Here is a 26,314-nt window from a genome sequence, read left to right as displayed (position 1 = left end):
CCATCATATGCACACTCATAAGCATATTTCCATAAAACATATGGATGCAACATCACAGCCTCTATAGTGCAAAGCAATAGGTCTTCAACTCTGGACCCTGGCTGGATGTGGGCTTGAATCCTCAGCCCCTGCAGGGTCCTAGGATTCTGGGTCTCATCGCAAGTCATAGAGATTTGTGTGTAGATGGAAGGTGGATTTGGCCTCAAGCCAGAGGCCTGGGATTACATTGCAGTGTAGACATGTGGACAGTGAGAGTAGCTTTCTCTCTTGGCATTGTGTGTGGTCAAAGCTTAGAGGTGCACTGGTAATGGTACCACCATAAACTGGTACATATAGGAAGTGTTTTCACTTGTGCCCAATTCAGTATGGTTTAGAATCAGACTGTTTCAGTACTTGTGGCCTGCCTCCCCATCAGTATGTCTGTGTACTATTTTACTGAACACCAAAGCAGAAAATACACTCACAAAACACCACAGTGACAAACATGCTAACAGAACATAAAGCGGCTTGTAAGAGTGAAGTCCCAAACAGCAGCATGTAGGCTGGTTGTATTTTGGGGTTCTTGTTTCCATGTGCCGTGTTGTAGTGAGTAATGCTGCTGTGGATACACGTTGCGCAAAGTTTCTGCACAGATCTGTCCCCTGGTGGAGGTACAACCACCTCTGTGTTACCCCACGTAGCTGTTATTCTCTCCATCTCTGATCAACTGTCAGATTCCAACCACCACAGAACCTTAGGACACCAACGTTCCATTTGGTTCTCACAGGGCCCAGTGATGACTGAACCTGGTGATATTTCAAAGAAAAAGAGCTCTCAGCCAAGCCTGCAGCTGTTTCCATTGCTTCACTTTGACTCAACAGGCATTCAGTGCTTCAGACAGACACAGACAGAGAGTGTCTAACCTGGAAGATGTGTGTTGATTTGTGCAGGTGGCAAGTGAAGGGTGTGCTGTAGTGAGAGACTGTGTGTGTTTAGGGTTACTGTGTCCATGTGGTTTTGAAGAACTGTGGCAGCTGGGCCAAGTAATCCACCATCTCTGCAGTCCCCCTCATGCAACCAAACTAACTGTTGCTTGCTAGTTAGCTGTAGAGTAAGGGTGGTGATTGGCTGACTTCCTTTGCTGTCATCATGGTCTGGGACTCTTGGCTGGGCATAAATACATGCCTTATTGTAGCTGAGTTGCAAACCACATGGGTGTAATTTATAAAGGAAAAATGCTGAAAGCTTAAAAATTGGATGATAACAGACCACGAATCCCAGTGATGATTCAACCTGCTGATGTTCTGAACAAAAAAGAGCACTTGGCCATGCATGTAGCTCTTTCCTTAGCTTCACACTGACTCAACAGACATTCTAGGCATCAAAGTAACAATCCTGGAATCTTGTTACATAGATTATGCAGTGCAAGGTTGGAAAGGCAAATTACATGAATTCCCCAAAGTTCCTAATTTGAAGATTGAGCTTTGCCTGCTCCTATTTCAAGGCACACTGCCAAGCACTTTAAGGCCCCAAATTTTACAACCCATCAAAGATGTGTATTTTGTTAGCAAATGTCTTTCTGGAACTACTCAGTATCTGTTTCTTTTAAGTACCACACCAGCTTTGAATAATCACCATTCCAACAAGCATCCCTCCCTGATCAGTCTCACATACAAAGTGGTACAATGACAGATTCCATAAGCAACTTGTTCTTATTCAAAATTCAGCCAGAAAAAGATAAAACCTATTGACTTCAAAACTTTTGTGTCCCATGGGTAGTTTTACTTCCGCTTCATTTTGGATTTGTTCCTCTTCTTGACCAATCTATGGAATCTCTCTGTGCCCATGAGCTGACGCAAAGGACTGAATAGATGATGAACCCCAAGGAAAAAATTATAGCTAATAATATTAGTCTGAATGGGAGATGTGGGTAATGTACTGCTTTCACCACACTGCAGGAGAATTCAAGAATGAGAGAATTCTTTGACACTGGTTATTGATACAATTTTAATACGGTGTTCCAAGGAGTCAAGCAATGTGGCCGCACACTGGATATCTGATGCTGCACCCTCTATTTCTCCTTTGATATCCAAATCATAAAAACAACATACAACTGCAGAAAACACAAACTGATTCTGAGAAAATGCATCAATGGACAGCCACAGCCACAGCCACTCCAATCAACTCAAGTCACACACTGCTTCACGTGAAACCACAGCTCACAAAGACTAACCCCAACATCTCAAGTTTGTGTTGATCACCGCAAGATCAGAGGTTAACCAGACAGCTATCAACAACCTCATTACAGACGATGCCCTCCAAACAAGCTATTTTATTGAAACCTGGCTAGATAACATAGCAGTTCCAGTGCTAGCTCACTGCACTCCCACAAATTCCTTTATATGTCACAAATCCAGTCCAAAAGCACCTGGCAATGGCCACTGTCAGAAAGCAGTAAACTGGTCTAGATGGACCATGGTCTGATCCAGTATGGCTGTTATATTCTTAAAAATAATTAAAGACAAAAAATTGGTATCATTATTCCCATCCAGCTTCAAATGAAGAAGAGTCCCCTGAAACAAAGTATTAAATGCATATGCTTCATTTGTGAGGCCAAATAGAACCCAGTGGGCACCTGTTATTCTACAGAGCATCAGATATTGTAGCAAAGCTGATGGACATGGTGGGTCAGCTCCAGTGACTCATTCCAAGTGATATCAGTATCTTTTCTGACAGAACTGTTGATAGCAAGCCCCAAACTTAAGTTTTTCTAAGGTAATCTTTGAGACTAAACACATAGCCAGTGACACACTATATCTGATCCTGAGGCTGAGTGTGGACATAGGGTGGATACCCATTACTTTCCAGTTCTAGTGAAATCACCACTTCATCAGGTGGTGTATGGAGGCATCCCCACCTTCAGGAAAGATGGTCCCATCACCATGAACTGCTCCTGGACTCACCAAAATTGCAGAAAGAAAATATCACTCAAGAAGATTGCTTGGAAATCAACCCGCTACTCCTTGACTGTTGCTGTTTACATGCTGATGATTCCTACCATTGCTAAGCTCTTCTTAGTTTTCAGATGTCCTTCACAGAAACAGCAGGAAACTAGAAAATGTGAGCATCACTGGAAGAAAACATTAGCCGATATAGAAACTGGCACAATATTTTTTTTTTCAAAACTTCCTCAGTGGTAGGGGAAGCCAAAAGATTGTACTAGTCCTCTGCTGTTGTGGCAAAAAAGTCACATCTCACAGGCCTATTTTGGATGTTACATCATCCTATCATTTGGAATGACTCCAAGAATGCCAGATCTGCCCCCCTCCTCGCAATGGGAGGAATTAACATCCTGCTTCAGAGAGGATCCCTCTGCATCAGAGATGGTATTTCCAGACACTAGGAGTAAACTAAGCTCAGAAGGATTGATAATGCAGCACACTCATTCCAAACATTTGGTACCAACCACAAATCAGGAAATCCTGGAAGCTATCTCAGAAATCTGAGCCACTACGTATGACCAATCCATGCTTTGAGTAGCTAATGAAAGAGAATCCAGAGTGTCTGCATATCTGCTAGCAGAAATGGTTGACATCACCATTATTCCAAGAAGGAAATCTACCACTAACCATCTAGCATCCCATAATCTGGACAATATTAAAGAAACGGTTGCTCAGTGATACCCATCTCACAAATCACTTCCCTGTGTACCTGAGAAAGCACATTAAGCAGGGTTCTGGGAGCAGCCACAGGCTTTCCCTGTCCTGACAAGAAGTAAGACATGAGCTGTAGGCAGTAGCGTCTTTGTAGAGACACAGGGTTTCTGGGCTTGTGCAGATCCTTCATTACCTCAAATTACTGTAAACTCTGTTTCCCCACAACAGTGTGATTTGGGAAAAGATCCATGAAGGTAACCTTACTGCTGTTTCCTCCCTCTTGTGCCCCTTTCTAAGGGTATTACTGTGGAAGAGGACAATCTGTGACCTTGATATAGTCTCTCCTGCCCACTTAAATTGATCTTTTGTTTGAATGTGCGTATTGCTCTTCAGAAGGCGTTCTATAGTTTCAGGGCAAGAAGAACATGTCATAGTAAACCTTATTCTTTGCCCTCCATTTTCTGCTATTCCATTATAATGCATGACACTTGGGAAAAATTGCTTAGGGTGATAAAACTAATGAAACTGGCAAATGGTCCTTTTGTACGGTCTGCACAAAGCTGGCAATAAGCCTAGTTTTGCTACACGCTCTACATTTGTAACACAGCTCTAACAAAAATATATTGTGCTGCTGACGTGCTACAAAACTAACTCTGGACATTATCTTCCACAATCTAATTGAAATAAACACAGTGTCTGCTTCCACAAGAATTGATTTAATTGGCCTATTCATGAGGAACAATACAAGCTTTGTGTAAAGAAGTCTACTTTAGTCCACTCCTAAAAAATCCTAGCAAAACAAAAGCCAAACAAAAAACCTATAGTGGGGAAGTATGTTATAAATTATTTACATAGCATGGCTAGAGGAAGAAGAAAGTGAATATCTTCTATTGTAGTCTGCTAATGAATAAGAGGCTAAGATTAATACCTATTCTCTAGTGGCACTATACTAAAAGCAAAATTCATCACTGAAAACATGAAAGGAGTTAACCTTCTTATATGGTTAAACGTAAGCCCTTAAAAACATGCAGTACAAGTCACCCTAAACTTATCATAAACAATTTGGCACTGCAGACTCACTTATACTGCATATTAGGGAAACTTTCTAGTTTTGAAGAGGAGGATTTGTATGCTTTCCTCAGGATCAGTTGCAATTAAAATTGTGATCTTTTAGGGCCTCTCTCTGGTGTTGCTATTATGATCTTATTCAATTTCTCTTCTGCTTAACGGGTAGTAAAATATACTGAACTTGCTAAAAAGAAAATGAAATTTCATTTATTTTAAATTAAAAGAATGTAGGGCTTTTGGGGTGTATGCTAAGATTTAAACAAATGAGAAATTTCTCTGATCATATAAAGCAACTTTCAGAGCAAAAGAATGCTTGTAATTAATAGAATAAATAGGAATTTTTGTTTGTTCGTATACAAGTATATTTTCCTCAGAGACCGGCCTTACCCACTAAATCTGGAATGACCTTCAAGCCCTCACAATTCAATCTGTGATTTTAATTTGGTCTATTACAAAGAGAAAAGCCTGAGCCACATAATTAGGATACAAACTCAGAGTCAAATTAACAAATAGCTCAAATGATTAGCAGCCCAAAATTTTAGGAGAAGAAAAAGCAAAGTGATCCAGTGGGCAGGGCACTGGGCTGGGAAACTGGAGACTTGGATTCTGCTCCTGGCTCTGCTGTTGCTGTGCTGTGTGACCTTCAGGTAGTCACCTCCTTGCTCTGTATCTAAATTTCCCCATCAAGTAAGATGCTTATTCTTCTTTGCAAACTCTCATAGAGCTATGAAAGACATATGCTTATATATATATATATATATATATATATAAAGAGAGAGAGAGAGAGAGAGAGAGATGATTTCCAGACTGTACTTAAGCTCCTGAAGGTGTTATATAATTAATATATTTATAACTATTATTGTTGTTCAGATCCCTGATTCTGTCTGTGACACATTTTTTGTTTTTCTTGTATATATTCACTTAATTTGGAATGTTTTCTGCTGAATCAATAGCATATTTATCAAGTGTAATATATTATGCCTCAACTGTATAACCTGCACAAAACCCCATATGGTGGTAAGGACATGCCTACCTCAAGGAGACACACTGTACCTCACAATGCACTACCTTTTCTGTGGCAGCTCATAGCACATAACAAGGTATGTGTGCACACTTCGCAACTAGGTCTTCTGGGGGCAGCAGATCCATAAAGCAGGCAGCCACATTCTGTACTATGTGATGTTTCCAAATCTTCTTCAGATGCAGCCCCACACAGAGTAGCCCATGCAGTTAGTGGATACTAACTTCCGACTGGTGACAGAGACACTGATCTTCACCACACTGACCCAGATCTTGTGACTGGAGCCAGACAACATAGGCTTTTACTATCACACCTGTATGTCAGGTCTTTATTTTAAAGGGTGTCAGAGTGATCATACCTTGAGGTAACAAAAGCACAGATAAGTATTAGTAGGTAGAAAAGATCACCAACCTCTCACCAAACACAGCTGGAAAAAGTCACTTCTTAAGCAGTGCTGCTACCTGAATATCCATAAGTAGCTGGGGGCACAAAGTGATCCCCATATTGAAAACCTGTGTAAGAGATTGAGGGTGTATCCTCTGAATTGCATGAGTCAAATAATCTCCACTGTGTCTTCTGGTTACTTCCCACAGCTTTCAAGTATTACTTCAATCTTATCTGGGATGGACCACAGCCAGCAAGCCTTTGTCCAAGATCCACACCCCATTAGGCAAAGGGTAAGTCACTAAACTAAACTGATTAGGTTGAATGAGATGTAGAGATAGACGTCATTTGCATATTGAAGTCTCCACAGTCCCTCTTTCACAAGCTCTCCTGACCACCCCATATATGTTTCAAAGAGGGGTTGGGAGGATGTCAGAGATCCTATGGAACAATACACAAGACAGCCTTTTGAGCAGATGACTAATTGCTAGTTTTTAGCACTAGCATTGCTATTACTAATATCTATTTCAACTTTTAATCACAGTGAACTCAGTTTTGAAGTCAAAACAGGAGTACATCAGGGGTGTGTCATGTCTGCAGTTCTCTTCAACATTGCCATCAACTGGGTAGTGTGATGTCCAACAGAAGATTTGACAAGCGGCATTAAATGGACGCTCTTCTCATCCCCTGAAGACCTGGACTTCGCAGATGACGTCGCTCTCCTATCACATAGTCAACACCATATATAAGAAAAAACAACTCGACTCAACACATTCCGCCAGCAAATTGGACTGAAAATCAACCGCAATAAGACAGATATCATGACCTTTAATATTTCCTCACCATCACCAATACAGATAGAGGATTATGTTCTCACCAACGTAGAAACATTAACATACTTGGGCAGCACCATCAGCCAGGATGGTGGAACAAGCCAGGACATCCGGAACAAAATCAGTAAAGCCAGGAACACCTTCAGGAGCTTAAGTACAGTCTGGAAATCATCAAAATACAACAAACTAAACTCAATATTTATCAGAGCTGTGTACTTTCAACACTACTTTATATTGCAGAATGCTGGGGAATGAGAAAGTATGACATGTCCAAACTGTCTTCATTCCATACAACCTACCTCAGAAAAATCCTCCATGTCTTTTGGCCCAGAACAATCTCAAACCAAGATCTATTGACACAGTACAGCCAAGAGGATCTGGGCACCATCATTGCCAGGAGGTGTTGGAGATGGGTCGGTCATGTGCTTTGGATGGAAACTGATTCCATCACCAGAGTAGCAATAAGATGGACACCCAAAGGCAAGCGAAAATGAGGTCACCTGAAAACAACATGATGAAGAGCTCTGGATGCCGAGCTGAAAAACCTGGGGCACAGCTGGGGAACCACTGAAAGATTTGCCAGAAATAGACAGGAGTGGAGGAGCTTCATCACTGCTCTAAACGCCAGAGGCGTAATAGGAACATGATGCTGCTACGGCGGTTACTATTGCATGGATTCTTTGCCCCCCACCAAATCCTTATAGGTGGTACTAGAAGCCATGATGGATGGATTGTCTGAGTTATAGTCCTGAAGCCTGGCCCTGTACTGTGGGTGGTATCTCTCCTCACTTCTGCACTTGAATAGCACAAAATCAAGGGAGACGGGTAGCTCAGTGGTTTAAGCATTGGCCTGCTAAACCCAGGGTTGCAAGTTCAATTCTTGAGGGGGCCATTTAGGGATCTGGGGCAAAAATTGGGGATTGGCCCTGCTTTGAGCAAGGGGTTGGATTAGATGACCTTCTAACCGTGATATTCTATGAAATGATTTGAGCTTTGTGTAGATAAGCTTCATTTTTTCCCTGCGTGAATACAAAAATTTCTGATAAAGAATGCCTACAGATTCTGGAGAAGGTTTTTTCTAGAGAGCCTTGAATTTATTGTATTATACAAATGTGTCATTCTTCCCTTTTGAAGTGTTAAAGGTACTTTATGATAATGAAGCATATTCTCAGTGGTTTATATTTCTCAGTTTGAAGAAGACATCTAGGGTGTGATACATTAGAAATTATCATGCATATAGAAACTTCATACAAAAGTATCTCCCAGGAATTAGGAGCCTATAATAGTATGGCCTTGAATAATAGTTCTGTGATGGTGAATATTACAGCTCCATTGTAGGCAGTATTTGTTGCATTGAGTATATTTCTCAGTTTTAGCACATTATCATTAAAGCTGACATTTCTCATGTCCCATCTTGCATCTGTTGAGCACAAAACTTCCACTGAAGTCAAACATTGAAAAAAACCCTGGAAACTAATATTTTGTAATATAGATTGAAAATTTATACTGTATAAGTATATTACAAAATATTTGTCAATATGCAACTGCTGTCAATTATTGTTTTATTGTTGCAGTACCATTTGTAAACCAATAACCAGAGATTATGGAGTTCAATATATCTATTAACTGGTATAATCATGAATGGTTACTTTACACTGTTAGTGCTTTACATTCAAGTAATTCCAAAGTACTTTACAAGATTTACAAAGTATGCAGAATAATAAAATAGATGAAACATCTGTTAAAATATTTTATTTGAATGTTTAGCGTGATAAGTTGAGGGAAAAAATGTTCAAATTCTCTTACAGCTCATACTGTCACTTAAACATATACACATGTAAAATCTCATTGCACATTCCCCCCCTCAAAAAAAGGATTATCTTTTGCACAGCTGCAATGTATAGACTACAAATTCTCTTACACACTTCAACCTTACATCAAGTACATTTTAAAGCATGACTAGAGATTTTTGCGATCATTACCGTGCTTGTTTTTACCCACCACATATGGCTCATATACCCATCCTCCAGCTTAGCTCCCCACTGCTAGCCTGAAACAACAGCATCTTGTTTCTTTTCCATCATAGGCAGGTCAGAAACTCAACCCTCTTCTAAACAAAGGCCAAAAAACTAAGGCCTGTTCTCCATGTACAGGCTATAGACAACACCCTTCTCCCTTCCCCACTTTGAGGCTCTATCTATTGGATTAGATATCCATTTATACTCATTCATTTGATGCATATAACCCTAACCTTTCATAAAGTTTTGCAGATGAGCAAGGCCTTCTGGAAATTAAAAATAAAAAAAAGGTTTTCAATATGCTGCACTTAAGGGAGCATGACTGATTTTTGGTAAAAGAATACTCTCAGTTAATTGGGGATAGCTAATCAATACTGTACTACACACACATAACATATCATAAAACACAAGGGTGGGTATCTGGCCCACTGATACTTGTTCTCTACTTGTTCTTCATCAGAATGAATCCGATGAAGTGAGCTGTAGGTCACGAAAGCTTATGCTCAAATAAATTTGTTAGTCTCTAAGATGCCACAAGTACTCCTTTTCTTTTTGTTCTCAGAACTAATCCTGGGAACATTTAGAACCAGGCAAAATGCTTATAGGAGATTTTCCTGAGTTAGGCCTGTGGGACCAGGCCCTCCTGTTGTATGTGTTCATATAATCAATTTAGAGAAAATCATGACAAATATGCATTAAAAAAAAATTAGGCTTCTCTGTTTGCTCTGTTTCTCCAGTATAAAAACAACTTTTATGATGATGTTGACTGCTAGGTGAAAACCTTCAATAGACTGGGGAAACTGAGTACTTTGTAAATTCAAATATGGGTTCTTTTTCAGACTGTAGCAACACACCGTCCACATTTTTTATTTTGTAGAATTTTTTTTTAAAAGCGTGTCTTTTTGCAGAGATGTCAGTAGACTCTCTAAACATACTTGCTCAATGTAGTCTTCAGATATCTTGATGCATTTTTAAATAGCTAAATGTAAATATATAAAGCTAGGAACAAAGAATGTGGGCCATGCTTACAGGATGGGTACCAGTGACTCTGAAAAAGATTTAGGGGTCATGGTGGATAATGAGCTTCCAGTGTGGTGCTGTTGCCGAAAGGGCTAATGAGATCCTTGGACGCATAAACATGGAAATCTTGAGTAGGAGTAGCAAGATTATTTTACCTCTATATTTGGCACTGGTGTGACCATTGCTGGAAGATTGCATCCGGTTCTTGCATCCACAATTCAAGAAGGATGTTGATAAATTGGAGAGGGTTCAGAGGTTAGCCATGAGAACAATTAGAAAACATGACTTAAAGTGATAGACTCAAAGATCTGAGAGAAGGTTAAGGGGTGACTTCATTACAGTCTGTAAGTATCTACATGGGGGACAAATGTTTGACAATGGGATCTTCAGTCTAGCAGAGAAAGATATAACGTGATCCACTGGCTAGAAGTGGAACTAAACAAATTCAGATTGGAAATAATGTGTAAATTTTTAACAATGAAGGTAGGTAGCCATTGGAACAATTTACCAAGGGTCATGGTGGATTCTCCATCCCTGGCAATTTTAAAATCAAAATTGAATGTTTTTATAAAAGGTATGCTCTAGGAATTATTTTGCATGAGTTCTATGGCCTGTGTCACATAGGAGGCCATACTAGAGCTTTACAATTGTCTCTTCAGGGTCATACGTGTGGATAGATGAAAGCTGGTCATTTTGTACTCCTGCCCATTAAAAGCTCAATCCAGTCCCTTTGAAATCAGTAGGACTCTTTCCAGTGTTGTCAATGGAAGTTGCATCAGGCTCCAACAAAGGTGTTGGAAAGGGTAGTGAAGAAGACTAGAGACCAAGTTCTGATTGGCTGGTGGTGCAGGCTTTAGGTTTGTTATATTGCAACTGGGCTCATGAGGCTTGAGATTGTGCCTGAGCTAGTGTTTTGAGATTGTTCCCAAAATAAATGATTCCCTCAAAGAGAAATCTGTGTACCTGTGTACTAGGTCCACAACTGGTATATATTCGTGATTAGTTTTCAGATTGCTCTGTTTTTCAATATTTGTTTGTTTTTCTGTTTTGGGGGGAAATTAATCATTTTTTTTCCTCTAGACTTTTTCACTAGCCTAACTTGTTGTTTAATACCAATATTTAAAAGCATTGAGAATAAACATTTAAAAATCCAAACCCACTTGGCAACAAATTTTCCTTTGGCCAATATTACCTAATTTATATTCAAAGAGAAATTGTGAATGGAATTTTAATCCCCCAGAGATTATTTTGTTTATCATGGTGCATAACATGCTTCTAAACCAATGAAGCAGCTTAAAGCAATTTAGTCTAGAAGCTTCATAACATAAAACTAAGTATTATTTTCCTACAAAGTCTTCCTGTCTGAGAATTAAAGAGCTTCTTAGTGTTGTGAAGGCTTCTGGAGCCCAAAACTACATGTATTCACACTTCTCTCTCATTTTGCAGGGGAAGCTTTCAGTGTGCACGAAATGTGGAAGAAGGCCATTAATTTAATTAAGCCAGATGCTCAGCTGGTATAAATCAAAATAGATCAAGTGGGTGAAATTTTAGCCCTGTTGAAGTCAATGGCAAAAATCCCCTTGATTTCAATGTGGCCAGCATTCCACCCTTTAAGGTCAAGGGAGATATGCTGATTTACACTAGCTGAAGATCTGCCTCCGCATTTTATGGACCAAAAGCCTGCCCCACTGAAGCCCCTAGCAAAACTCCTATTGACTTCTGTGGGAGCAAGATTTAACTTACAGTTCGGCACTGTAATACTTTTATTCAGTATTTGAAAAATAATTCCTAATATTGAGCTCTTATATTTTGTTTTTTTTGATCTTCAAGTTGAAAAAAGCAATTCTAAATTGATGAACTACATACCAACATCTTGAGCAATATGAAGTTTCCTCCAATCTTGAAGTGAAAAAAGGTTATTCTTTATTACATTGGGTACAGATCCCTAACTGGCACATGCTTTATACAGTTTGTAGGTGTGCTGTCAACCTGAGTATAGAATTTAAAATAATGATTGACTATAATAACATTCACATGAATGTGAGGAATAAGTGTGATCAGTAATGAAGAAATCTTTGTGTGCAATAATTTCAATTCATTTTTAATAACAGATTGTCTTAAGGAAATTACTAGTACAATATTTAATTTAAAAATAATAATAGTACTATCTCCATTTTACAGATGAGGAACTGAGGCAGTAAGCGATTAACATCACTTGCCCAAGATCACACATGAGGTCTGTACAATCTATCTTTTTTTTTAACAATTTTTTAAAAATATCTTCTCTGTGGCAGTTATATTCAGTATTTGCATAAGCAGTTGGGCAAGTCTATTTCTGCTATAGCACACAAACCTTTATATATTAAAAACATTTTGTATCAACAAAAATATCACAATTTATGTGTTAAATTGCAGAGAATAAAGAACTCTTTCACTGAAGGAAAAGTTTCTGGGAATCTGTATTTTACACTTTAACGCCTTCAGTATCCAAATTCAATATCTGGGAAACACTTGATTTTTTTGTTTTTAAATGTCTCTGACAAACTTTGGGGTTCTCTAATGGTTCCTTTAAACACAGGCTGTGAAATAGATTTGTAAACAGTGGCCATAAGATTCACCAGGAAGAATGTTTTATTATGATGTTAAAAGAAAAAGAAAATGGTACAGAGTTTAAGCATAGAAGTTTCTGGTTATCAGGGAATAACATACACATTATCAAGGGGTGTGAAGTTCGGTGTAGGTTTGGATGGCATAAGGAGTACATAATCTGCAATATCCCCAATTGGGGGTAAAAGGTTAACGGGTCATAGTACAGACATTGAGATATGGGGGTATGTTGTTCATATAATGGCTATGTTCAGGTGTGGAGTATAATGAGCGGTTATGATGATGAGGATGGATCTACCCTCATTTGGTGGGATTTAATGTTCAGTGAGTTTATGGTTCCAGTTCATATGGTCCAATGGAAAAAGTCTCTCGGTCCCTTTCTCGTAGTTGATGTACTACATTGAATACAGAACCCCATTTTGTTCTGTGAATGTGATCATGTATTTCAAGTGTTACTTAGATTGTAACCTTCACTGTAACCTTCACTTTGTGCTGTAACCACCATTTGGGGAGGTTTGTGTTTGGGAGGCTTTTGTGTATGGATTGGGCACCTAGCTGAATGACTATGAATTACAGAGCAATTAAGGACTGTCAACTCTGAGTGACTCTTCCCTACTGGAACAATGGATTTTCCTGGGGGTAGAGATCATTGATTTGAATAGACTTGCTACAAAGAAACCCATCTGGGAGTGGGTTGCTGGAATTCTCTGGTCTAAATACCTCTCAGAGACCTGCCGATTCTCTACCTGATAACTGTTATTTATAGAAGGGAATCTCTGTGAGGTGCCTTTCCAATGCCACAAATAAGCAGGAGTTACGGGAGAGAGTGAAGGCAGGAGAGTATCTAAGGACACTGACCAGAACCAGGATGCACTGGTGGGGTGAGATCAGATGGGAGTTGGGGTTGTTCAGAATGTTGTTGTTGTGTTGTTTGCCTAAGATCTAGTCTGCTTTGTTATGAGTCTTTGTAGTTAAGAAACTCCATTGCTAAGTCTTGGTTTCTTGCTTTATGCCACACTTTCCCTGAATGTTTTAAATAGAAGTCAAAACTCCCAAAGCCAGGTGGAATGTGCGGGAGAACACGTCCAAGAAACTGGGGCTTGCAAGGGATGTGACACTAGTTCTACAGTCTAGGTGGATGGACTGTAGGGCCCCACTGGGCAAGAAAAGTGTGAGATAAAGGGCTTGGACGTGGGTGTGCACCTGAGAGAGTCAGAGCTAGGAACAGTGGCCAGTCACTGCCCATAGTCATGAGGCTTAGAATTATGTGTGGTTCAGCTCTTGGGTGCACTTAAAACAGACTGGTGGTCAAGAGGGAGGACAAGGACAAGTTGTAACACACTATACTTTAATATCCTTCCTGGAGTTTCCAGAAAGTTTCAAAATATGAAAATGTACTGGATAATTACAGTATAATTCTATAAGTGTTGGAACTGTAGCTACATACTCTCTGTTCATCAGTATGTCAAAGCACACTATGGAACTTTCAATGGGCAGCAGCAGGATCCACATGACCACCAAGGATATGTCTACACTACAAAATTAGGTTGAATTTATAGAAGTCATTTTTTTAGAAATTGTTTTTGTGTAGTTGATTTTGTGTGTCCCCACACAAAATGCTCTAAGTGCATTAAGTGCATTAACTCAGCGGAGTGCTTCCACAGTACCGAGGCTAGCGACGACTTCCGGAGCATTGCACTGTGGGTAGCTCTCCCACAGTTCCCACAGTCTCCGCTGCCCATTGGAATTCTGGGTTGAGATCCCAATGCCTAACGGGGCAAAAACATTGTCGCGGGTGGTTCTGGGTACATGTCATAAAGCTCTCCCTCCCTCCATGAAAACAACGGCAGACAATCATTTTGCGCCTTTTTTCCTGAGTTACCTGTGCAGACGCCATACCACGGCAAGCAAGTAGCCTGCTCAGCTCACTGTCACCCTACGTCTCCTGGGTGCTGGCAGACGCGGTACTGCATTGCTACACAGCAGCAGCTCATTGCCTTGTGGCAACAGATGGTGCAATAGGCCTTATAGCCATCATCATCATGTCCAAGGTGCTCTTGGCTGCCTCGGTAAGGTCGGTCAGGAGCTCCTGGGCAGACATGGGTGCAGGGACTAAAATAGGAGTGACTCGACCAGGTCATTCTCTTTAGTCCTGCCGGCAGTCCTACTGCACCGTCTTCTGCCGAGCAGCCAGGAGATGAGGATTGCTAGCAGTCCTACTGCACCGTCTGCTGCCAGCCAAAGATGTAAAAGATAGATGGAGTGGATCAAAACAAGAAATAGACCAGATTTGTTTTGTATTCATTTGCTCCACCCTCCCTCCCTCCGTGAAATCAATGGCCAACAATCATTTTGGTGAGGTCTGTCAGGGGCACCTTGAAAAGTTTAATGGACACTCAGTCCTGCCTACAATACTGGGGGTAGGATAGCTCAGTGGGTTGAGCATTGGCCTGCTAAGCCCAGGGTTTTGAGTTCAATCCTTGAGGGGGCCATTCTGTGTGACAGTTGTTCTTGTTTCTCCTTGATGTAAAGCCACCCCCTTTGTTGATTTTAATTCCCTGTGAGCCAATCCTGTAAGCCATGTTGTCAATCACCCCTCCCTCCATCAGAGCAATGGCAGACAATTGTTCCACTCCTTTTTTCCATGCAGACCCTATACCATGGCAAGCATGGATCCTGCTCAGATCACTTTGGCAATTAGGAGCACATTAAACACCATGTGCATTGGCCAGCAGTATATGCAGGAGGATAACTGCCAAGGTAGCCCAGGAGGGGTGGTGGAGGAGGGAAGCACTGGGTGGGGTGGTGGAGGAGGGAAGGACAAGACCACACAGCACTTTCAATTTTAAAACTTTAAAACTTATTGAATGCCAGCCTTCTGTTGCTTGGGCAATCCTCTGGGGTGGAGTGGTTGGGTGGCCAGAGGCCCCACCACCGCGGTCTTGGGTATCTGGGTGAGGAGGCTATGGAACTTGGGGAGGAGGGCGGTTGGTTACACAGGGGCTGTAGTGGCAGTCTGTGCTCCTGCTGCCTTTCCTGAAGCTCAACCATACCCTGGAGCATATTAGTTTGATCCTCCAGCAGCCTCAGCTTTGAATCCTGCCTCCTCTCATCATGCTGCCACCACCAATCAGCTTCAGCCCTCTCTTCAGCCCACCACTTACTCTCTTCAGCCCACCACTTCTCCTCGTGTTCATTTTGTGCTTTCCTGCACTCTGACATTGTCTGCGTCCATGCATTTGTCTGTGCTCTGTCAGCATGAGGTCAGAGAACATTTCATTGCGAGTGAGTTTTTTTCACCTTCTAATCTTCGCTAGCCTCTGGGAAGGAGAAGATCCTGTGATCCTTGAAACATATGCAGCTGGTGGAGGGAAAAAAAAGGGACAGTGGTATTCAAAAAGACACATTTTATAGAACAATGAGTACACTCTCTCACCAACCGTGTGGCTAACAGCAGGGAACATTTCTGTTCAGCCACAGGCAAACAGCCCAGCAGGAATGGGCACCTCTGAATGTCCCCTTAAGAAAAGCACCATATTTCAACCAGGTGACCGTGAATGATATCACTCGCCTGAGGATAACCCAGAGAGATAAAGAACAGATGTTGTTTGAACACCAGCAAACATACGCTGCAATGCTTTGTTCTGCAATGATTTCCGACTACTTGCTGCTGGCCTGGAGTGGTAAAGTGTCCTATCATGGTGGACGGAATAAGGCTGCCCTCCCCAGAAACGTTTTGTAAAGGTATCTGTACTGGCCGCGAATGCCAGGGCAAATTCATCATTAAACACACTTGCTTTTAAACCATGTTTTCTATTTAAAAAGGTACACTCACCAAAGGTCCCTTCTCCACCTGGCGGGTCCGGGAGGCAGCCTTGGGTGTGTTCGGGGGGTACTGGCTCCAGGTCCAGGGTGAGAAACAATTCCTGGCTGTTGGGAAAACTGGTTTCTCCACTTGCTTGCTGTGAGATATCTACAACCTCATCATCATCATCTTCCTCATCCCCAAAACCTGCTTCCGTGTTGCCTCCCTCTCCATTGATGGAGTCAAAGCACATGGTTCAGGTAGTGGTGGCTGAACCCCCTAAAATGGCATGCAGCTCATCATAGAAGCGGCATATTTGGGGCTCTGACCCAGAGCAGCCGTTTGCCTCTCTGGTTTTCTGGTAGGCTTGCCTCAGCTCCTTAAGTTTCATGCAGCACTGCTTCGGGTCCCTGTTATGGCCTCTGTCCTTTATGCCCTGGGAGATTTTGACAAATGTTTTGGCATTTCGAAAACTGGAACGGAGTTCTGATAGCACGGATTCCTCTCCCCATACAGCGATCAGATCCTGTATCTCCCATTCGGTCCATGCCAGAGCTCTTTTGCAATTCTGGGACTCCATCAATGCCACCTCTGCTGATGAGCTCTGCATGGTCACCTCTGCTGATGAGCTCTGCACTCACCTGCAGCTTGCCACGCTGGCCAAACAGGAAATGAGATTCAAAAGTTTGCGGGCCTTTTCCTGTCTACCTGGCCAGTGCATCTGAGTTGAGAGTGTTGTCCAGAGCGGTCACAATGGAGCACTTTGGGATAGCTTCCGGAGGCCAATTCCGTCGAATTGTGTCCAAATTTGACGTGGCAAGGCCGATTTCAGCGCTAATTCCCTTGTCGGGGGTGGAGTAAAGAAACAGATTTTAAGAGCCCTTTAAGTCGAAAAAAAGGGCTTTGTCGTGTGGACGGGTACAGGGTTAAATCTATTTAACATTGCTAAATTCTACCTCAACTCCTAGTGTAGAGCAGGGCCAAGTGTGAGTCAGGCTAGCATGCTATAGATTCAAAACCCAGCTTGCCATATACTAAAACATCATATAGACAAACCCTTTGATTATGTGACTATCTGAATTATACACAGAGGTCTCTATAAGCAAATACCTGGCATTTGACTGGTTTTGGTTCTCACAGAGGTCTCTGTTAGCAAATACCTGGCATTTGGCTGGTTTTGGTTATTTAGTGAATGTGTAAATGTTCAAACTGTGTATAGCAAAGCCGTCTAGAATTCATTATTGAGGATCTTTTCTCTTCCATTTAGAGTTAGCTGTTATGTCCTTGAGATAGCCTTGTGTGGTCATGTAACTTGCTGCTGTGTCTGAATCTTATTTTATGTATTTATAAAAATAACAAAATGTATAGAAGAAAGACCATGAGATATGCAGAATGGGGTGAATCTTAAGAAGGGAGAAGAATTACAGGACCTCTGATATTCATACAGAAGCACAAACCTTTTTTGTAGATACACTATATGCTATCCCCTAATACACATAATCCAGTCAGCCTTAATGATTCATGCTTCCTTTGTCTTAAATATAACTGGAACTAGGAGTGGACTGAAAAGATGCTCAACTCATCTGGGTGCCTAAGTATCTTCATGATAACTTCTATGCCAGTGAGTGCTCCATGGTGTTGTACACAGTCATTTTATTAGGAAGAGACAGTCATTGCTCTGTAGTAAACGCTGACTTCTACATTTAGGCATTCAACCACTGTGGTGCATATGAAGAATATAGTGCATTCTCCCAAAATTAGAGAGTGCAGAATGAGTTTTCTGAGAATTTGCAATTCAATCAGTTAATGAGTTAATAAATGAGTTTATGAGTTAATATTAATTTTAAAATAGTTCCTCTAAGAAACGATGTGCCTGGTGTTAGAGCATTATTTTAACCCTGAATGATCTTAACAGAATAATGCTGACTCTTCAAACATCCATATAATTCAAATTCACTGAAATGTTACTTTTGAAGAAGTTTCTTCTTCAGCAAATAATGTTTTACCATAACGAATTCCTCACAAAACTGTCCTTTCATCTTGTGCTCAATGGGAGAGGCTAAAAGAGTCTTCAGCAAAGATGCCCTCTTTCAAATGGTCACCATCACCCTTTGTTACCAATGGGAGTGAAGCCATCCTCCCCTCAGACAAAGGTAGCCCCTGACAGCCAAAGTTGCTTGAGTGTTCCTTGATAGACAAACATGCTACATTTCAGCCCAAAAGAAAAAATCTTGAAATTTCTTGGGTAATCTTAAGTATAGACATCACTGTGTGCTTTGCCTGTAGTCCAGGAAAATGTTCTATACATTTTCTTCCAACAGCATAATTGCCATTTTCGGGATGATATTCCTAAACTTCTCTTCCTCTCAGTTATTTTTTTAATTTTTAAGATTATATTTAACTACTTTTGGTTTCTTCCTTTCAGCGTGTTATCAATCCATTGCAGATAACTTACTGAGCTCTGCATTGTAACAGGTGCTGAGGCACCTATCATGTAATGCAAGATGAAGTGAGCTGTAGCTCACAAAAGCTCATGCTCAAATAAATTGGTTAGTCTCTAAGGTGCCACAAGTACTCCTTTTCTTTTTGCGAATACAGACTAACACGGCTGTTACTCTGAAAAGAAAGACAGTGAATTCCTGTCCAAAAGTTGGTGTAAATCATCTAAGTTTGCTTCCTGCTGCATTTTAACAGTGTTTATTAAACTGCTCTTAGTTCTAATACTTGAGCAAGTACATTATTCATGAGATTAAGCTGATGGATATGGCACAGCATACATTCTACTAAATATTTAAACTCTTATAAGAGTTATGCATGATAGCAACAAGAGATTAGACCCTTTCATATAGTTTTTGAAATCAAAAAAAGAGGAATACATATTCCCATGTTCATTCTGTGCAGCAGATATTATGAATTCTCATGCCACCAGTGTTATACATGAACACAAATTGTTTTTAAAACTTTCAGAGAAACATTGCAATTGCTTGGTAAATTATTAGTATATATTTTATTATTATTATTATTATTATTAAATAGACCTTCAAGGGTTAATATTACTAAGTTATTGTCCCAAAATAGAGGCAATCATCTTTCACTGACATAAAATCCACACGTCAAGAATAAATATATCTGTAAAGTGCCCCTGAACTCTGCGTCTCCTCAACTATAACACCTATATTCATATTACACTGTTTCAAGTAGCTTATTTTTCAGTTCTTTCCAAGGAAAGGGTGGCCTGACCAATCTTACTTTAAATTATATCTTCCAGAAATTCTGACTCACTTTTATTATTATATAGCATACTTGTGCTCTGCAGTATTTTGTTTGTACTCTTGAATGTTCAGTACCACAATAGTTTAGGAAAGAAGATATGCAAAGAAATTATTTATACCTCATCCTTAAAACATATTTTTAACTGGGAAAAACTGAAACCTACATCTGTTACCTCTAGCCATACCCAGTCAGGCTGGTATGTTATAATTTCTTATAAGAATAGAACGGGTGGATCTAATCGATACTTGGAAAGGAGGGCCACAAAAGGAAAACTCAGTTCATGGCAATATAAACCAGAACTGTGCAGAGGACAGAAGGATTTTGAGATTTTGAAATCAGCTTTGTTACAAATTTGAGTGAAAATTGAAAATTTTGAAATTCTTTCTCATGGAAAATTCCATTTTTGTTTGTTTGTTTTGGGTCATTTGAAATACTATGTAATATTGGAATACTATGTTTGGAATACTATGTAATATCATACATAGTAAAAATAAAATAAAAACAATAAAGGTGTTACAAAATGAAAAACTGAAACTATTTATTCCTAAAATGTCAACATGGGACATTTCAACATTGATTTTTTGCATGGTGACAGGTTTCAGAGTGGTAGCCGGGTTAGTCTGTATTAACAAAAACAACAAGGAGTCCTTGTGGCACTTTAAACGCTAACAAATTTATTTGGGCATAAGCTTTTGTGGGCTAAAACCCACTTCATCAGATGCATGGAGTGGAACATACAGTAGGGAGGTATAAATACACAGTATATGAAAAGATGGGAGTTGCATTATCAAGGGCGGGGATCAGTGCTAATGAGCCAATTCAATTTAAGTTGGAAGTAGGCAATTCTCAACAGTTGACAAGCAGGAGTGGAAGTCACTTTTGTAGTGTTAACGAGGTCAATATAAACAAGGTGGCCCATTTCAAACAGTTGACAGGAAGGTGTGAGTATTTAGCAAGGGGAAATTAGTTTTTGTGAAAACAACGAGGAGTACTTGTGGCACCTTAGAGACTAATAAATCGATTTAGTTTCTGTAGTGACCCATCCACTCCCAGTCTCTATTCAGGCCTAATTTGATGGTGTCCAGTTTGCAAATTAGTTCCAGTTCTGCAGTTTTTGGTTGGAGTCTGTTTTTGAAGTGTTTTTGTTGAAGAACTGCCACTTTTAAGTCTGTTATTGAGTGACCAGGGAGATTGAAGTATTCTCCTACTGGTTTTTTAATGTTATAATTCCTGATGTCAGATTTGTGTCCATTTATGCTTTTGCAGTTTGGCCAATATACATGGCAGAGGGACATTGCTGACATATGATGGCATATATCACATTCAAAAACCAGTAGGAGAACACTTCAATCTCCCTGGTGCTGACTACAGCTGAGTACAGCTGGTTAACTATTCATCATGAGCAATTCATTTGATTGATTTGTCCCTTTTTTAACGTTTCCAGATTGTCCATGAAACAATGGGGATTTTAAATAATTTGTTTATCTTTTTTGACATCAGCGTTTTATGCACATATTTGGCCAATGGTTTTTCAGAAATGGGTTGTGAGCATATGAAATATGGAATCCAGAATTTATACTATGTAGTTGGTCATGTAAATCATATTGGTATAGTTTCATTGGGTGATCAAACCATCAGTCTGCCAATTAGATTACCTAAACTTCAAATAGCAACAGTACTTGAAAGAATTAACACAGGAAGGCTTAACCTTATAGCTAAAGGGTCAGGTGCATTTTAGGGAGAGTGACATGGGAAACAAGATAATCTAAATAATTTTAGGACACATAAAATATTTTCTTGTCCTCTTTTGCACAAGAAAAGGAAGTTATATTGCATATGCAACCCACCTTCCATGTGTCTAAAGCCCCTAAACTACTCTGAAAATCTCAACCTTTGTGTTTAAACAAGAACTTTCTCACTATCCATCTTCCTTTAACTTTTTTCTGCAGTAAAATCTTAATACTAATTTTTTGCTATTGTCATTTGCTCCGTGACTTGCACAGGAATGTCACAAATACAGAATTATAAGATCAAGGCAGTAGCCTTTAAAAACAACAGATCTGGGAATAGGGCTGATGCAAACATACATCTTCTTTCAATAACATCAAGGAAAATGATTGGCAAGTTATATTATATTTTATAAAGGTTCTCGTCTTCTTTGAATTTGCTGTGGCATAAAAATTACCTCTGTTTGACCAAAGTTTAAAATATATTTAGTAGGATAGCAACTACCAGCAACTCTCCATGTTTCTGCAATACAAATAAAGGCCTTTCCCCTGAAATTTAAAACTGCATATATATATATAGCTATATATGAGTTTAAAATTGCAAATATATATATACACACACACACACAAAGAGACAGGTTTCAAAGTAGCAGCCATGTTAGTCTGTATCCGCAAAAAGAAAAGGAGTACTTGTGGCACCTTAGAAACTAACAAATTTATTTGAGCATAAGCTTTCGTGAGCTACAGCTCACTTCATCAGATGCACTGAATGCTTATGCTCAAATAAATTTGTTAGTTTCTAAGGTGCCACGAGTACTCCTTTTCTTTTTACATACAAAGAGAGAGAGAAAGAGAGAGAAACCTAGGGCTGCATGAATTGTTCCTCATTACACAAGATTTTGTCACATCTCAGTGCATGTTAACTATAACTACTCAATATATGAAAAGCTGGGTTTGAACCCAAATACCTAATTGCTGTTTATTCTTAATGACGAACATTTTCAGTCACAACAATGCTAGAAATTCATGCAATTAACCACTTTTTAAGTTACATTGGTTATAGTATCACCATAACTAACGTCAGATGCCTACTATTAGAAACAATTTTTCCAAGAAAGTTTCATATTTTGAAAGGATGATTAATATAAGGGCCCAGTGGAATGAAGCTTCATAGTTTATGCTTTTCAATAATGTTAAAGTAAATGAACTCAGTTGTAGGGTGGACAGTGGGATGAATTTCAGCATCCTAGTACATATCAGTAATTTACAAATTCTGCACACTGTAATGTTGTAGAGCACAGCAGTTATTGATCTGCTTTAACCCTCGGGAATCAATTCTAAATGAGATCTTCTTTAGTATTTATGTTAGAGGATTAAGGCATAGTACAGTGAAGATATCAATGTTCTATATTTTGAATGCACTTTGTCTAGTCCCCACACACATTTTTGATTTTTGCTCATCTTTTTCTAAATATGGAGGGCCAGATGCTTGGGTACCATGAGATTGCTTTGCACTGCACCACCAGCATGCTGTGGCTGCAAGCCTTGAGCACATGGGTGAGGGAGGATTATCCCAGTATGATAGTTGTCACAGTGTCTCAAGTGGCTCACAACCATGAGTGCCTACCTCAGGCAGACTGTTAGAAAACAGGGCAATGCCCCAAACTGATGGTGTGTTCTATAATTAGATTTCACCAACCCAGTGACAAATGTGAACTCCTGGATCACTCAAACAGGCTTACCAGGGAGTCACAGACAGTCCCCTTAGACTCTCCAGTCTATCTTGCCACCCAGACATATGGGACTTTGTGATAAAAGGTCACTTAAACCAAAAATCACACAACATAAGGTTGCTCCCCGCCCCAAGAAACCAATCACTTACCCCAGATCAATTGGTACTCTAGATCTTATACCAAAGACAATGCCAACTATCTGTAGCCAATTCTATAGTAAACTAACTAAAGGTTTATTAGCTAAGAAAAGGAAATGAGAGCTATTGAGAGGCTAAAGCAGGTAATATACATATTCAGGTGAACCACAGTTTATAATTCCAAATGGTGGCAGTGATGTAATAAACTGCCAGTTTCCGAAAAGTCTTTTGAGAGTTCCCAGATTGTCTCTGGGGATCTCCACTTTGCATCTGGTGTACTTCCAAACAGTTCAGAGATCCAGGATCTTTCTTTGAATCCATACTTGTAGCTGCTACTCACAGAAAACAAGCTGACAGTGTCCCTGCACATGTGGGCTTTTCCTTTGATAACAGAGAGTGAGGAATGCATTTAGAGTCTTTGACCACGATCATCACACACAATAACCACTTGCTTTGAAATTAGCATTTCTTTGTTAAAGTTCTTCATTTGCATTCCACAAAGCTCTTCTCTTGTTTGATGTGTTATTTAATTACAGGGTATACACAATGTAAATGCTTGCTACTACATTATAACAAGATACAGATAAGTGAAAATAATCTAAGTAACATCCCATTAGTTGTCATGAAGTTTTAACACCAAATATACACTTCTACATTTAACAATCACTTTGATCTATACATAAGGGAATTGGCCTGGGCTCTGGCAAGAGCAGACACCTGGTCTGCCAGTGCCACAATAATGATCCTGCAGCAGCATACATTCAATGTAAGGGCCTGCATACCACACACCCTGCTTACTGTCAGCATAGTTGGAAGGGAAGATACAGCATGGTTGCAACACTGATTCTGAGCTACATTTTCAGCCCCTTATACATATTACAGGCCAGTGTAACTTAGGGCTGGTCTACATGGGGACACGCAAGAAAGTTACTCTGAATTAACTAAAGGTGTGAATTTAAAGCGAGTTAGTTAAACTTCATTAAACCCCTATGTCGACATTCTCATTCCGAATTAAAGTAGCCTTAATGTGTTTTGGTTTAAACCCAGCAGCTTTTATCAAACCAACACCTCAGTTCACCTGAAAGAATACCAAAATACTGTTGCCTAAACCAGGCTTCTGGCATTTCATATTGATGAGGATGTGATCCGTCGTCTAGAAGATTGGGCTCTTGGTGATGGGTAAAGAGGGCTTGCCTGTTAACCTTTTTTCTTCCACAACTATGGTTTGGTAAAATAACTCATATGCTTCATTTGTTCTCTGACACGTCAGAAATGCTACAGTGAGCTCAACGGATTGTAAGCCTTCTTGCAAAGCACAGCCTGTTCTTTGCAGAACTCAGGTTGTCTGTTCAGTGTAACTGATTATTCGATACACTAAACAAAGTCCAAAATATAACTTGAACAGTTCAAGATAGTTGAGAACATCTTTGGCTTTGCTACCATGCTCAGCATTAAAAGACTAATTGATTTCATAGCAATATTCCAAAAGAGTGTGGTTGAAAGATTTGGCTGAATAGTGCACATTTATGCAGTACCCATACAAATATTTAAAGCATTCCTTATTGTGACATACCATAGCTTGAATCCTGCAAGCACCTGTTTAAACAGTGTGCGAAACAGTGTACATACAATGCTGCTCATTCTAGTTCCCATATCCATGCAGCAACTCCATGAAATTTCCCAGCCATGTTACCTGTTCCATCATATGCTTGTCGCTGGCAGGGTAACATGCAATGCACCAGTGTGTCTTTCACAACTGTGCACAGGTGTTGTGTGTCAGTTTTATCTAGTTGCATAAAGCTTCTGCAGGCTTCATAAATGTCAAAAGAATTTGTTGACCCATCAAATACAAATCGCCATTTGTTCCTTTTCAGATAAGACGGTGGCTTCAGGTCAGCAATTCCAATGGTATTGCTGGATTTCAGGTAGTTTTGCTTTGTATTGTAGAATCTCATTTCCCATGAGAGAGATCATTTCATTCACAATCCCGTGTAATAGATAATTTTTGTTAGCAACCCTTGCATTGATGTTTGGATTGTCTTCAGCTCTTAAAATCAAAAGCTTTTGGAGGATTCCCCAGAAAGTCTTCATGTCTGCATATTGCCTTGCCATGATAGGATAAGTAGGCTGAATAGCTGAAAGATTGCATCCTTTCTTGTACAATTCAGTCACACTATAATAGATCATTCAGTTGCATTACAAAGATCACTTTTGTCATCTTCTCTGAACCTAACTATCACATTGTTGCAATCATTGTACCCTTTTTGGTGAAAGCATCTTCAGCTTTCTTACCCAGTGCTAACAGAATTTGAGCTTCTCCCTAGTAGCAGTAGAAACAAAAATGCCACGTTCCACTGAAGACACAATCTCACCCATTGGTAATGACTGTGTCCTCATTCTTGAAAGACTTGAAATATTGTGTCCTCATTCTTGTTTCCAGATTGTCTTTTTGTTCCTTCAAGTTGGTTGGTTGGTGAGGAGTAGCTGCTTCAGAGTGACAGCATATCCCAAAACATTCACTTTCCTTGTCATCTGACAATAAAGGAATGTCATCAATAACACTCTTAGAGTGTGCATATTTCCAAACTTCAGTAACTTACTCTTCAGTACTTGATGGCTGCTGTGTTTCTGGCAAGGATGCAATTTTCAGGAACTTTCTTCTATTCATCAGCACTGCACAACCGTCACGCAGTGAACAACATTTCTTGGATGGAGCCAGCTCTTGTTTCTCTTATGTTGGAGGAGGAGATGTTACATCTTGTAACTAAAGTTTAGGTGAGGACTGAAAGAGCAACATTTGCTGCTTTTGGTTTATTGAAAAATATATTGAGAGCAAAGATCATTTAATTGATCTCCTCTTCTCTGCATTTTCAAGCTCTGCATGAGGAGTGGGGTGAATTGGGGCATCAGGGCAAAGGGAGAGGTCGGGGTGTTGGGGATAAGAAAGGGAATCCAGGTGTGGGAGATATTCAATTGTACATGCAAGAGCAAAGTAGAACTCTGAGTGCCAAAGAGGATGTTTTAAGAGTCACAGTTTCCCATGGGAAATTATA

Source organism: Eretmochelys imbricata, chromosome 2, assembly GCF_965152235.1.
Source record: "Eretmochelys imbricata isolate rEreImb1 chromosome 2, rEreImb1.hap1, whole genome shotgun sequence".
Lineage (NCBI taxonomy): Eukaryota > Metazoa > Chordata > Testudines > Cheloniidae > Eretmochelys > Eretmochelys imbricata.
Note: the sequence above shows the minus strand (reverse complement) of the source record.